Source organism: Simochromis diagramma, unplaced genomic scaffold (assembly GCF_900408965.1).
Source record: "Simochromis diagramma unplaced genomic scaffold, fSimDia1.1 OVJJ01000481.1, whole genome shotgun sequence".
Taxonomy (NCBI): Eukaryota; Metazoa; Chordata; class Actinopteri; order Cichliformes; family Cichlidae; genus Simochromis; species Simochromis diagramma.
The window spans coordinates 1,657,608-1,670,383 of NW_024386898.1; the positions used below are offsets into that span (position 1 = coordinate 1,657,608).

General features: G+C 42.2%; 1 protein-coding gene across 1 annotated transcript in view; it reads right to left on the bottom strand.

The window, feature by feature from the left end:
* Positions 1-12,454, bottom strand: part of LOC120735203 (signal-induced proliferation-associated 1-like protein 2) — a 76,817-nt gene extending 64,363 nt beyond the window's left edge. The window contains exon 1 of the mRNA XM_040034404.1: positions 2,787-12,454. The gene's annotated coding sequence lies outside the window, so the exon portion shown is untranslated. The remainder of the gene's footprint in view (positions 1-2,786) is intronic.
* Between the last annotated feature and the right edge of the window lie 322 nt (positions 12,455-12,776).

Consider the following 12,776-nt stretch of genomic DNA (forward strand, 5'->3'; position numbering starts at 1 on the left):
GGGGTCAACCACGATGTGACTCTATTTCACTTGGTTGAGGGAACAGTGAGTATTTACCTTACAGAAACTACAAAAAAAAAAAAAAGAAAAAAAAAGGGAATTCTTTTCATTTCCTGCACACTTTCAAATCCCGTAATATCTACCATATGCTCCACTATAGACAAAGAAAAAGGCTCCGCCAGAGCAAAGTGGCCTAAATAATTGTGAGTCTGTAGAGTGAACGTTGGCTAAGGGGTAAATACAAAGACAACACAATTACAGCTGACATAAATGGAGTCTTAACACTTTGGAATTACCAGCATTTGACTCTTACAGTGTAGCCTGATTTTCATCTCAGTCACAATTCAAGATAAAAATAGCGACACTAACAACACCCAAGCTTTTTAATGTCAGCACGTCAAGTAACCGCTTACAACCTGGCTGGAAATTTTTTAATAAGTCTTCTCTAAGGAGATGACAAAGAATCAAGAGCTAAAAAGTTTTGGTAGTTACAAATTTGGCTTTCTCTCTTACTCGTGGTTAAAAACCAAACACCTGTAACTCAGTTTAAAAGAAATGAAGCTGAGGGGAGGTTGGGTGATGAACAATACAAAGACATCGAGAGTAAAAGTAAATCAAGACGTGAATGGTTTAAATAATTAAAAAAAAAAAAAAAAAAAGGCTCAATAGAGAGTTTGCAGAAATATACAATGCAAGAGTCAAAAAAACAAAAACAAACCATGACTGCGCATTGATTTCTTTCATATAAACATGGCTTCAAAGTCACTGTCTGCATTGCAAAGTTATAAAGCATGTTTTAAACTGATGTACGTTAAGAGCCTCTAAAACAATCACTTAGTGTTTTTATATGCTGTAGGCTCATTAAACATCAAAACACATCCTCTTAAAGCACTTCAAAAGCTCTGAAGCTTGGTTGCAACTAAGCTGACAGTTCAACCCTCAAGTAATTTGTCATATTTCCAGTGCAAGTATAAAATACCCCATATGAATTTGCTGCATGGCTTTAAATTCCACTGCCAAGTACTGCATTACTGATGACAGCCATTGATAAAATTACCACTGCAGCACTAGAATGATGACCTTTACATGCCAAGATTAACATAATTACTAACAGCAATCCATCAAGGGGTAGCTTAAGCGCATCACATCGACAAGGTGTGGAGCTGAGCTATGCGTCAAAGCTATGTTCTGGAAAAGAGCCCCAGTTGCTTGGACTAAAGCTCATATAGAAGGAGCACAATAATCACGGTGCTGGCTATAAGCAGTGCAGGAGAGGCAAGCCTCCTCTTGGTTCTGCTTGAAAATGGGAGTCTCCTACCCAGTCGCTCTGCCAGCTGGCCGTCTGCCCAGCGCCTGCCGGGCAGCACACTGCCATTGTCCTTTAGTTGTTTCAGGGTGATCTGAGAATTAAAATAGACAGGACAACAGATTCTCCCTGTTTATTCGCATGGAAACAAAGAACAAGAACTGCAGGAAAGTGACAGAAAGCTCACAATGCACCAATTAAAAGATTAAAGCAATGTTGCAAACTTGGCTACGGACAAAGACAAAGAGTCCCCCGTTCTCTCCTCTGTTACAATACTAAAGAATACTGACTAATATGACTAATGGAATGCAGTGTTATTGGAAATCTGACTAGCAGCACATTCACAAAGCACTTATTTAAAGGTCATTCAAAATTATCAGCGTCACAGTCACACTCCTAACACGCATGCAAAGTTTTAGATGTCACTTCCTGAATCCATTAGGTCTCACAGACCGAAGCTCCTGAATGTTCCCAACAGAAGGAGACCGTGTTTGTTCTTGGCTGCTCTGGTGGAGCCCCACGAACAGAGACCTCTGTGCTGTGGCCCTTCTCCAAAAGGGACCATCTGTCCCCCGCAAACTGGGCCTAACCACAGCGGCCCTCTCTGCTATGGGGCGACAGAAAGGGACATGCAGGGTTGATGTGGCCCAGCAAGTCTCCAGAATAAACCACCACCTATTTCCATCAGCACACATCATCCCCCCCCACCCCGCCACTTCCCAGCAGCCTGCTGCTTTCTCAGCTACAGCCATACCAATGGCAGCCTGTTCAGAAAAGTACACTCTCTCTGGGAGAGGAGAAGAAAAACGGTGAGAGGAGAACTCTCAGTTTGCAAAAGGAAAGTGTTCAGCTCGAAAGCTCTCAGAAGATCTGTGCTTCTGCTGTCAGGTCAGGCAGAGTCCACGCTGTCACATTATCACCGGCGAGAGAGGGGAAGTAGGTGTTTGACGCGGTTAAGACAGAGTCAACACACTGACGCAAACACATTCACACGCATCAGCTGGGCAGCAGCACTTATGCAGCCTGACAGCAGGGCGACCTCAGCACGCGTCGCCGCCATAGACTGTCTTTCCCTCCTTGTACTCAGTGCAGCAGCTTTTTATTTCCTTTTCAAAGTTTCTTCCTCACCGTCAGCCCGGTGCTGCTGACAGAATTTTGGTGTAAGAGAGATAATTTGGACTTCAGGGCAGCAGCTGCAATCTTTGCTGCTGACACAAACCCATGCTCAGTCAATCAGTGGATGTGAAGGGAAGACAGGAGCAAGCACGGATATACAGATGAATCACTCAGTCACCTCACAAGAACTGTCTGAAACACAGAAAGGCCGTACTCCACTTTTTATGAAGCTGATGCTGCACATAAATGCGGCTCAAACAAAAGTTCATGTTAACTAACGTGCATTATTTAGCCTTTACACCCTTTTCCTGTGTGAGGCCATTAAATGAAAAAGCAACAGTAGATAAATAGTTGCCATGCTTACCTGATTAATAGAGTCCTTTTTCATCAGAGCCATAAATTCTAAGAACAGAGACCTGTGAGCTACTGTGGTAATGAGCTCACTGTGGAGATGCTATCCAAGTGCATTAAATCCATCAGCCACTTGTTGAGCACAAGCCACCCAAAAGCACACAAAGAAAGAGAGGAACCCGACACACTCCACGGCAGAAAGCCTCAAAAAATAAACTGCAGCACCTTCCTTTTGCTCCTTTACTAACAGCTAGCTTGGAAAGAAAAATGGAGAAAGGTATAAAGAAGAGAAGGAGAGAGTAAAATCAGGACAAGTCTGGCAGCTATTTGGAGTCAATTTAGTGAAATGCATACAGCTGCCCCTTAATGCACACAGCCCTCCCCCCTGTGACAAAGCCACCAAAAGCTGAATGAGGCTGCAGCATTAGCATATGTAAGGGAAAGTAGGTGGCTGTGTTGGCTAAGAGTTGGGGTGGGGAGCAATGCTGAGTGTTTGTGTTGGTGGTTGGGGGCAGGGAATGGACCGTGACATTCAGAGCTTCTCGGGCTGACAGGAAGGGCAAGAATGGAGGGGAAAAAAGAAGAAAAGAGAAATTGGGGGGGTTAGCTATTGTTCCCAGGAAAAGATCCCCAGATCAAGCCTGTGACCTTCCAAGTTCCTCATGATGGCTGACATTTGGAGTGATGGGAGATGCAGGAATCCACTTATCCATTCTCTCTTATGAACTACAGCTTGGTACAAAGGTCTGTCTGGCAGACAGAGCTAGCAGCAACCACGACCACCTTAAACACAGAGATAAGCGGAGAAAGGCCCAGGAGGAGGCATGGTTTTTTTCTTTTTTTCCCCAAAAATGATAATCCCTCTATCCACATGCCATATGCTAAGCACTGCTTACTTTTTCCCATCAGCAGCAGAGACTGCAGCAACCAGACACGAGGGGAGGCAGGGAGGGGTGAGGTTATGATGGTCTTCAGAGCAAGAAAGGAAGAGAAATGTATGAAAACAGAACTCTGCAGGACACCCCTCTCTGGTGTTTTGAAGCAAACAGCTGTGGTTTTAAGGTTTACACACTCTCCCGTGCACAAACACACACACACCAACCAACAAAGATTAACTTATGTGCTGCTTCATATAATCTCATAAAAGTTGCACAGTGAACACTACAGATGATCACTTCTCTGTGCCTGCCAAGTTGGTAGTCCATTAAAAAAAAAAAAAAAAAGTTGCATATGGCACTGTAATTTTCACTTTCGACATTAGGCTGCCATTAAGTGTTTGTTGATGAGAGTCACCCGTGGTCAGCTTGCTGTGTCAAGGCTCTAATATGGATTTAGTGAAGGAGGCTGGTTGGAAATCTGTAAAGGAGTGGCTGAAATATGGGTGTGGAGAGCAATAACTGTGACCTACACCACTGAGGACAGTACTGCTGCAGAAGAGTGGCTTAAAAACTGAACTTGTGCCTTTTTAGCAACTACAACCGACTATTTGTAAATATGTTTATGTAACTGAAACTATTATTTCTCAAAAAGCCAGCCTTCCTGAGACACAGGAAGGCTAAATAAAGAGCATATAATGTTACATAATTAAGCTTCAGGGGATTTAATTGAAAGGACCCAAACACAGTGACAACTCTAGCCACTTCCTGATAACGGCTTTGCTCAGTTTCTGGTTGGAGGTAGGAACGTGTTAATAGCAGGAAATGACAGACTTTAATCAAGTTGAATGAATGGCAGCGGGTACACGTCTTTGTGCCACAGTCTTCCTTTGATCCAGCCTCTGCAGGCAGGTTCTCAGCTTTGATTTGAGTTGAGGGGAAGGAAAGAGTTTTATTTGAAGAGTGGGAAGCCCACAGGAGGTAACACTTAAGAGTTCTTGTCACTGCATCCCAGCAAACAGACAAACTATTCATCAGCCTACACACATGTGCAAGCAGGGCCTGTGGAGAAACGCACAATCCCACAAACGCTGCTCGTTTGCACACTAACGGACGCGTTTGATGGGTAATTTACATAGTGAAGGTAGTCATTACACAAGCGGATACGCATGCAGAACAGCATACATTCACAAAACACTAAAATAACATCTTTTCTAAGCTCATGTTTCAAACACTCCACAAAGAATTTGGACTCATTTAAGGAAATATACTGAAAATTGGGGTCTAAGCTAGTGGCCATCTGGTCCATTCTGAATGAGCTGAAATAATGTAGTTTTAGTGGCAGAAGAGACACTTTTTTTTCATCAATAAAGGTGCAATATATTTTATTCAAACACTAATTCCTGTAGAAAATTGCAATCTGGTCAAAACTGTTGATTTCCTGAGTTAATCTCATAAACTTTTTCAACTCTTTATGTAGATTTAAAGACAAGCGAAGCATTCTTCCACTTGTAGCTAATAACTTAATATATTGCACACCTAATGAAGTTTTAAAGGAAATAATTTTGCTAGCTTTTTCTCCAGAGAAGCTAAGAAAAAAAAAAAAAGTTTTCCAGGTGTTACCACAGTGGTTGGAGCTGCACATTTGATTTGAAACAAAACATCCGATTTATTAGGGCGAACACTTGGAACACACCAGCTTGTGTATCCCTGAGACTGGGCTTGTGTTTCCTTCTGGTCTCAGACAGGGCATCTACACCATGTACGCCACTTTACATAAAAGAAAGTGAATAAAAGCCAACTAAAAAATAAAATAAAATTTAAATAAAATAAAACAGCCCAGACTATATCATACCTATGGTAGAGCAAGGGTAGGATTTGTTTTGTTAAGCTAGGCGTGGTTAAAAATAAACAAAAAAAGTTGGGCTAAATAAAGCTGTCTATACAGCAGCAGCACTACCAACTTAATATCAACCCTTTTCATCATATTGATGTCAAAAGCTTTGGAGCGTTCATAAAACGACTCGATGGATAAAAATACTAATTCGACACTGAGATTCTTTGTGCCTTTTGATTCTCAGCAACCTTGAGTGTGACTCGTGTCATTCCACAGCCAACTTGCAGCTTTCCTCAGCATGGCCGTGAGGAACCCATTGAGCCTTGCTATATAATTACAGTAAACAAGTTAACAAAGGGGTTTGCCTGATTGCTTCCACCAGGGAACATTTAATAATCCATAGAGAATCAAAGGTACCTGTATCTGCTGAGATTGAGCCTCTTTTCATGAGCGTGTGACGATAGCCAGGCATGTGATACACTTGCTTCTCAGTATTTTTAGTTTGGCTGATAACAGCAGGCTGTGGGAGCACAAGTTTCTCTTTTAGTTATGTACAGAGGGTACTGTAAGGAAAATGGCCAGTTCCCCCTGCTGAGAGGAAGGCAGGAATAGCAGCTGGCAGGCAACAGGCAGGCACATCATCTCTTGAATGTCACTACTCCCCTACCATCTCCCCGCCTCCTCTCCTTTCCCTCTCTCCACCTTCTCTTAGTTTATTCTGTATCTGTTGTCCAAATTCACCAAAGAGCCAGAGGCTGTGCTGCCGCCTCCACCATCCATAACACTCCATCTATACAACAGGGGAAGACAGCGAAAGAGAAGGGGGTAGTGGGCACATGAGGTGAGCGGGTGGAGAGTAAACAGCAGCTCTGCATCCCTCTATGTTGTTGCTAGGCAACTTTTTCTGCACATGACAGCCTTGAGTGACAGCAGACCTCCCTTCTGAACAAAGATGGAAACTTGAGGGAGGGAAAGGAGAAAGGAGGAGAGAGGGGCACAGAGATCAGCGGTGAGTCAGAGAATTCAGGGAAACACGCATTATTGCTTCAGGCAGTTTGAGGCAAAACAAACACAAATGAAACACAAAGAGAAAATCAATAGTCTATAAAAAGAGGGGAACCAAAACGATGCCAGATGTGCAAGAGAATATCAATGTAGCTGTGATGGTTTCAAAGCTCTCAAACAGTTGTAAGATGATTAACAGAAGAGGTAAATAAAAAATACACTAAAACACTTTTTTTTTTTTTTTCAAAACTAGACAACTTTGCCATTTGGATGTCTAAATGATTGAAATACATCGCTAGATGGTCAATACTATAAGCTGTATATAAAATATGGACGCAGTTGCCATGGCGTCATCTCTGGTTTGTGAAGACCCAATTTGAAGCATCGAATTTCACCTTATGGCTTTAACCACATTTAAACAAGACAGTGGAGTGCTAGCACTTATTGCGTGCTAGTTGTGGTTATTAGCTTGTAGCTTGTAGAATGCATCTTGTTAGCCAAGCTAGCTAGCTTGGTTAAAAGAGGAAAACTAGAACTTCACTTACACACACACAGACTTCTTTTGTCTGCTAGTATGATCAGCCACACAGCCATCCATCTTCTTGTCAGATAACTTGATTCAAATGCTCCAAACAACAAGACAAAGGTCCAGTTCAGGGACTCAAATTAGCCTAGCAGACAGCTAGCTGTGCAACCCCCCCGTTCCTTTGACTCCCCCGTCACTCAAAATGGCCACAGCTTTAATAATCAACATTAAAATATGCCTTTTAGACTTTTTAAAAGGATGAGTCAGACAACAACACACCCCTCTACATGTTGTCATGAGGAGGGAAATGCTCAGTTCAGCTGTAAATTGAGTGGTCGAGTGGTTGTTCAGGGAACTTTTGTTTTCAGCCTCTTAGACAGTCCTTATAGCCCAATACATGGGAGACAACAAATAATGCTTCATTTAAAATCTGAGCACCACATTTCCCAAATCATTTGCTTTGCAACCGTATCTCTGTTTATACCAGATGAAGAAGACTTCATTCCCTGCTGCTATAATCACACTGCTGAGCAAACCCATAGATTAATTTTTGAACAGTACAACATTGCCACTGGCTTGCTGAACATATCTTATCTGAGCAAGTTGTTTTCATTTTTTGCATACAGTATATCATTACCAATAAACATATGACTGGGATCTCCTGAGGCGAGCACCCATCCTAACTTTAGTTTGGTTAAAAAAAAAAAAAAAAAAAAATTGGCCAACACCAGTGGTTCAGGTTCAGTGCATTTTGTGTGCAGCACAGATGACGTCCTTCATCCATAAGGGACATAATAAGGGTTTGTGACGAGTGCAGTGGTTAAAATTAGCAGGTGAATGATAATCACTGGCCAGAGAGCTGCTTTTCATTGGAAGTTTGGCAGGGGAAAGAGTGCAGATGCCAAATCAGAGGTGCTGCGCTACGGACGTGTGCAGAGGCATTAAAGTAGCAAAGGAAAGCTGACACTGGCAACTTTGCCCTGTTAACGATATGGTTTCCAGTGTTTTTAGAGGACCGCAGAAGATGCCAGATGCCTGCTTCACAGCTGGCTAGAGAAGTTGGGTGTACGCTACAAACAAAACAACTGGTACAGCAAAAGCTAAGTGATCATATGAATCCAGCTGCTGGAAATGTCGTAGGTGCTGAAAATGAAAGTCTACTACCAACGAGATTGGAAGGAAAGAAACATGTAAGATAATCTAACTACAACACTAAGAAATAAAAGATTAACTTTTTTTTTTTATAAAAGTGAAGTCTGTGGCCATCTGGAGCATATGTTCCAGCAGAACAACTTCCTTCTGTAATTAATGAAGTTATCCAAAGGGAACAGGCTGATTAAGTGAGAACTCTGCTTATTCTCAACAGGCAGTGTTTCCAGGGCTCAGAGAGAAATGGCTCTGATAGAATTCCTGAGGACGAGGCGGCCCTAGTTTGTCATGCAGCTGGCATCTCTTTTATGGAGTCGCTTTCAAAGCTTTTCCCCCTACAAGTGGCACCAAAAACATCTGTTCCCAGGACAGCCACCCACATGAGAGTTTGCCCTGCGCTAGCAGGATGGCCTGTAGATGCAGGCAACAACCGACATGCAAATCTACATGTAAAGCCCCAGACAGCAACATTGCGACAGTTAAGACAATAATATGCAAAGAGTCACAAAGGGGAAGGGAAAGATAAAGAGACAGGACAAATAAGAATGGGCAGAGTGGGCATGGGAAATAATGACTGTATCAAAAAGTAAAAAATAACTTGAAAAAGCAAGAATGAAAGAAGGCAGAGAGACCCTTAATAACAAAAGATGATAGGTAATAGTGAAAGAGGAGCACAATAGCTTGTAATTCAGAGGCAGTGTCTCCTGGCTGTGTAGTGGTACTTCAAATCTCAGGCAGAAGACCAATTTGACCTCCATCCTGTTCAAAGCAGTCCTGTTAGTGGAGGGGCCTGGTAATGTCTGATGAAGCAGCAGTAGCACAGCTATATTAAGGCTGCAAAGACCAGGGTGTACGAGGTGCACTCTGCGAGTGCTCGGAGCTGTGTAAAACACTCGGTATCATTAAAGGCAGTGTGTTTAGGTACTGTCCACAGCCCTGTAAAGAGACTGCAAGTGGGGGGAGGATGGATAGAAGGAGGAGATGGGAAATGGTCCGAGTTATTTCCATTCCCTCAGCCCGTTTATGGAAACATTATGGGAGCAAGGTTCAGTTCTCACGGAGGAGGAAAAGAGTTGGAGAGTGAGCGGGTAAGAGCGAGAGACATGAGAAAAGTGAAGGAGTGAGTGAAAGCGAGGGAAAGGAGGAGGGACTGTAGAAATGCTGCTTTTAACCATTTTCTCTGGAAAAGACCTCGCTCTGTGTGTGTCCTGCATTGTGCAGTTCTCCCTCTGGCAAAGGCCACAAAAGCCTCCATTTATCTCTCCTGAGCATCTAGCCTTATTGAGAAAAGGCCCTGAAAGGCAGGCAGCCATCACATGTGCCAGGGTGACATGGCTTTTCCCTTGTTAACACTTTAGTCTTGCACCCAGAGTGCACCCAACACAATTTCCACCAGAGTGAGAGATTACTCCTGCCGACAAACGGGGGAGGAAGAAAAGAAGTAGTACATCTGTTCTATATATTTGCATTTCTTTGGTTGAGATCACAATGCACCACTTGACTCTGTGGAAAGCGAACATTCCCAGTCAGGCATGAGAAACCCACCCTATCAATGAGGCCTTTTTCCACCCTTTGGTTTCTTTAACCGGGTAACGGCACATCACAAGGAGCAGCTCGCACAAAACACAATCTGTCAACTCGGAGGCAGACGGGGCCAGTTTATTCGCGATTCGCTCTCATCGCTTTCTATTTACTCACGAGTTCTCGGGAGCAAGAAAGGAGAGCAAGAGCAATTTTAGGACATTGCAATGTGTGCTATTCAGCAATCTCCAGCTCTAATTGCAGAGGGAGAGGAATTTTGTACATCTCCAGCATTGAGGCACAACAGCTGCAGCTGGCATGGCATGTGGTGGGTGTGTTTAAGGGAGGTGTGGTGGCTACAAGTGTGTCAAAAAAAAAAAAAAAACTCCAGAAAAAAGCCACCCACACGCTCACACCTTTGCATAAATTTGCAAAAATGCATCTTGGTCGCATCATGCCTCTGCACTTTTTGTTTTTAATACTGTGCACACCTTACCATACTCGAGGGGAATTACTTTGCTCTAAATCTGTTACGCTCTTTTCTGCTGCCCATCAGCACCACGCTTGATCTCACTGATTTAGACAGGAGTCAGCTGCCGTAAACAATTACTGCCTAGATGTCGTATACTTTAACTAACCAGTGAAACCAGCAGGTCAGATCCACGCATGTCTGACTTTTATAAAATGTCATCACTTCATCATCTTATCCTATTAGACATGTGAGAGCGCTTTTGTCACAATCAGTAAATGAACTCTTGACTTATGGGCAAAAATTTTTTTTTATTTTAAAACAGCAAAGAATCACGAAATCCCCTCAGGCTTTATTGTGTTCTCAAGAAAGGATGTGCATGAGGTCACAGACACCTTGATCTTTCACCAAACCTAATCAGTCCTTCCTTTAGTCTGAGTGATGAAAAACGCACTCCAGCGCATATCTACATATCGTTTTTGCAAGCCATCATCAACCTCTACTAATTGTCTGAATTTATATGTTCACATATATCTTATAAAACTTTAAAAACAAAAAGTGTGGAGAGGAGGTTGGGAAATTATTGCTTTTGCTTTATTCGGCTTCCACACAGTCTGCTTTTTTTTTGTTTTTTTTGTTGAATGGTAAATGAAGAAAAGTGTCCAAGGAGATGAAAACAGATGAATTAATTCCTCCTACCAGGAGCCAGGTTTACTGATAGGACCTGACGTGTGGGTCCTTGGTGATTGAGTGACCTTTGAGCTTCAGAACAGATTGAGACCAACGATCTGATGAAGTGCCCTTATGAAGGAAGGGAGGGAGTGAACAGAGAGTGGAAATAAAATTCCAACAGTCATAAGGAGTACGATTCTACCCCACACCGCAGCTTCTCTTCCGCTAGTGAATGCACGTCTTTTGACATCAATATTTATGCAATTTCGGATTGACATACACAGAGCCGGAGCTAGAGTCTTTAATGTACTTGACCTCAGTCGTGCAGAGATCAGTCACAAGATGAAGATTGCGCACAGGAAGGTGACTGTCCTTAATCACAGCACTGGACAGACTTTACTATTCCTCACTTCTTATCTCTAAACTGCAGCAGGCTCCCAAGAATGTCACCAAGATGGCAGCATTTGGAGATATCACCAGGCGCTGGCATCAGTATAAGTTACACCGACTCAGTGGAACAGAGGAAAGCCTTGCTTTTATTTTGGTAGATTGCTGGACTATTTCCAGCAAGGGCTGATAAGATGAATGACTCCCACAAGCTGTTCCTACACACCAAATCTGCCTGGTTAATAAGAGATACACATACTTTAGCACTTTGTTGGAGTCTGTTGGGTAACGTTTGCATCTGACCTTGAAATATTTGATTTTTTAGCATTACTATCATCCCTGAGAAACCACAGACACTAACACCATTCGGTTCAATATTAAATCAATAATAAGCACAGCCCACAATGAGACTCCTGGGGCAAAATCCTATCATGCTTCTTTTCAGCACTGATAGCCCTATTCCCACAGAATTTGTACAACCGGGGGAGCTCATTTGATTTTGAAATGACAAACCCCACGTCTATATTTCGTGCACCACATTCATACGGGATAGTGGTGTTTATGTTTTACTGGAATTAACAGACATTACCCATTGGATATGATGTCAGAATAAATGTTGAGCATACTGAAGAAAGACAGCTAAATGTTCCTTACCGCATGCTGCCTCACATCCATTTCATCATCCTTTGAGATTTCGCTCTTCTAATGGATTTGAGCAGGCTCTTTCTGCGAATGGGTCTCCATGCTGTGTAACAACCTGAGCCCCGTGAATGTGAATGTGCACTCAAAAAGCCAGTGCAGCCTTTAAAAGATGGAAACAGGCCGAAGAAAGATGCTGAGAACGAACACACACACACACACACACACACACACACACACACACACACACACACACACGGCAAAAAGAGAGAAAGCAATAATAAAAAGGTGCTGATTTGCACCACTGACATTATTACATTGTTTGGATGTGGTTGGTAGCAGAGCAGGGGATTTTTACTTTAAAATTATGGATGTGGCCGATTCACATGGGATTAAGGTCACAGAAGACCCTCACAGTTATTACAAAGAGGCTATTACACAGTTATTACACTAGCCTGATAGTATGGAACCTTTGTCATTTTGAAATGATTACTCTGTCATCTCTGATCTTGCTCCCATGTGTATAATTTATAATGGAAAAAATCCACACATATAACCTAACCTGTACTGTGAAAGAATGTGCACAATATATTTGTCTTTGTATATATATATATATATATATATATATATATATATATATATATATATATATATATATATATATATATATATATATATATATATATATATATATATATATATCTCTATCTATCTATCTATCTCCTGTGCAAATGAATATCTTGTTGTTATTGTTTTTTTTGTTCCCTTTGGTCCTTCATTCAGTCTCTTTCCCAAACAACAACTGTGGAGTTTCCAGTGAAAATTTGAAGCCTATACAAAGAAAGAGCAAGCTCATAAGAATGCATAAGAAGAGCAGACAATTTTCACACATAATCCTTGGTGAATGAGGCCTTACTGTACAC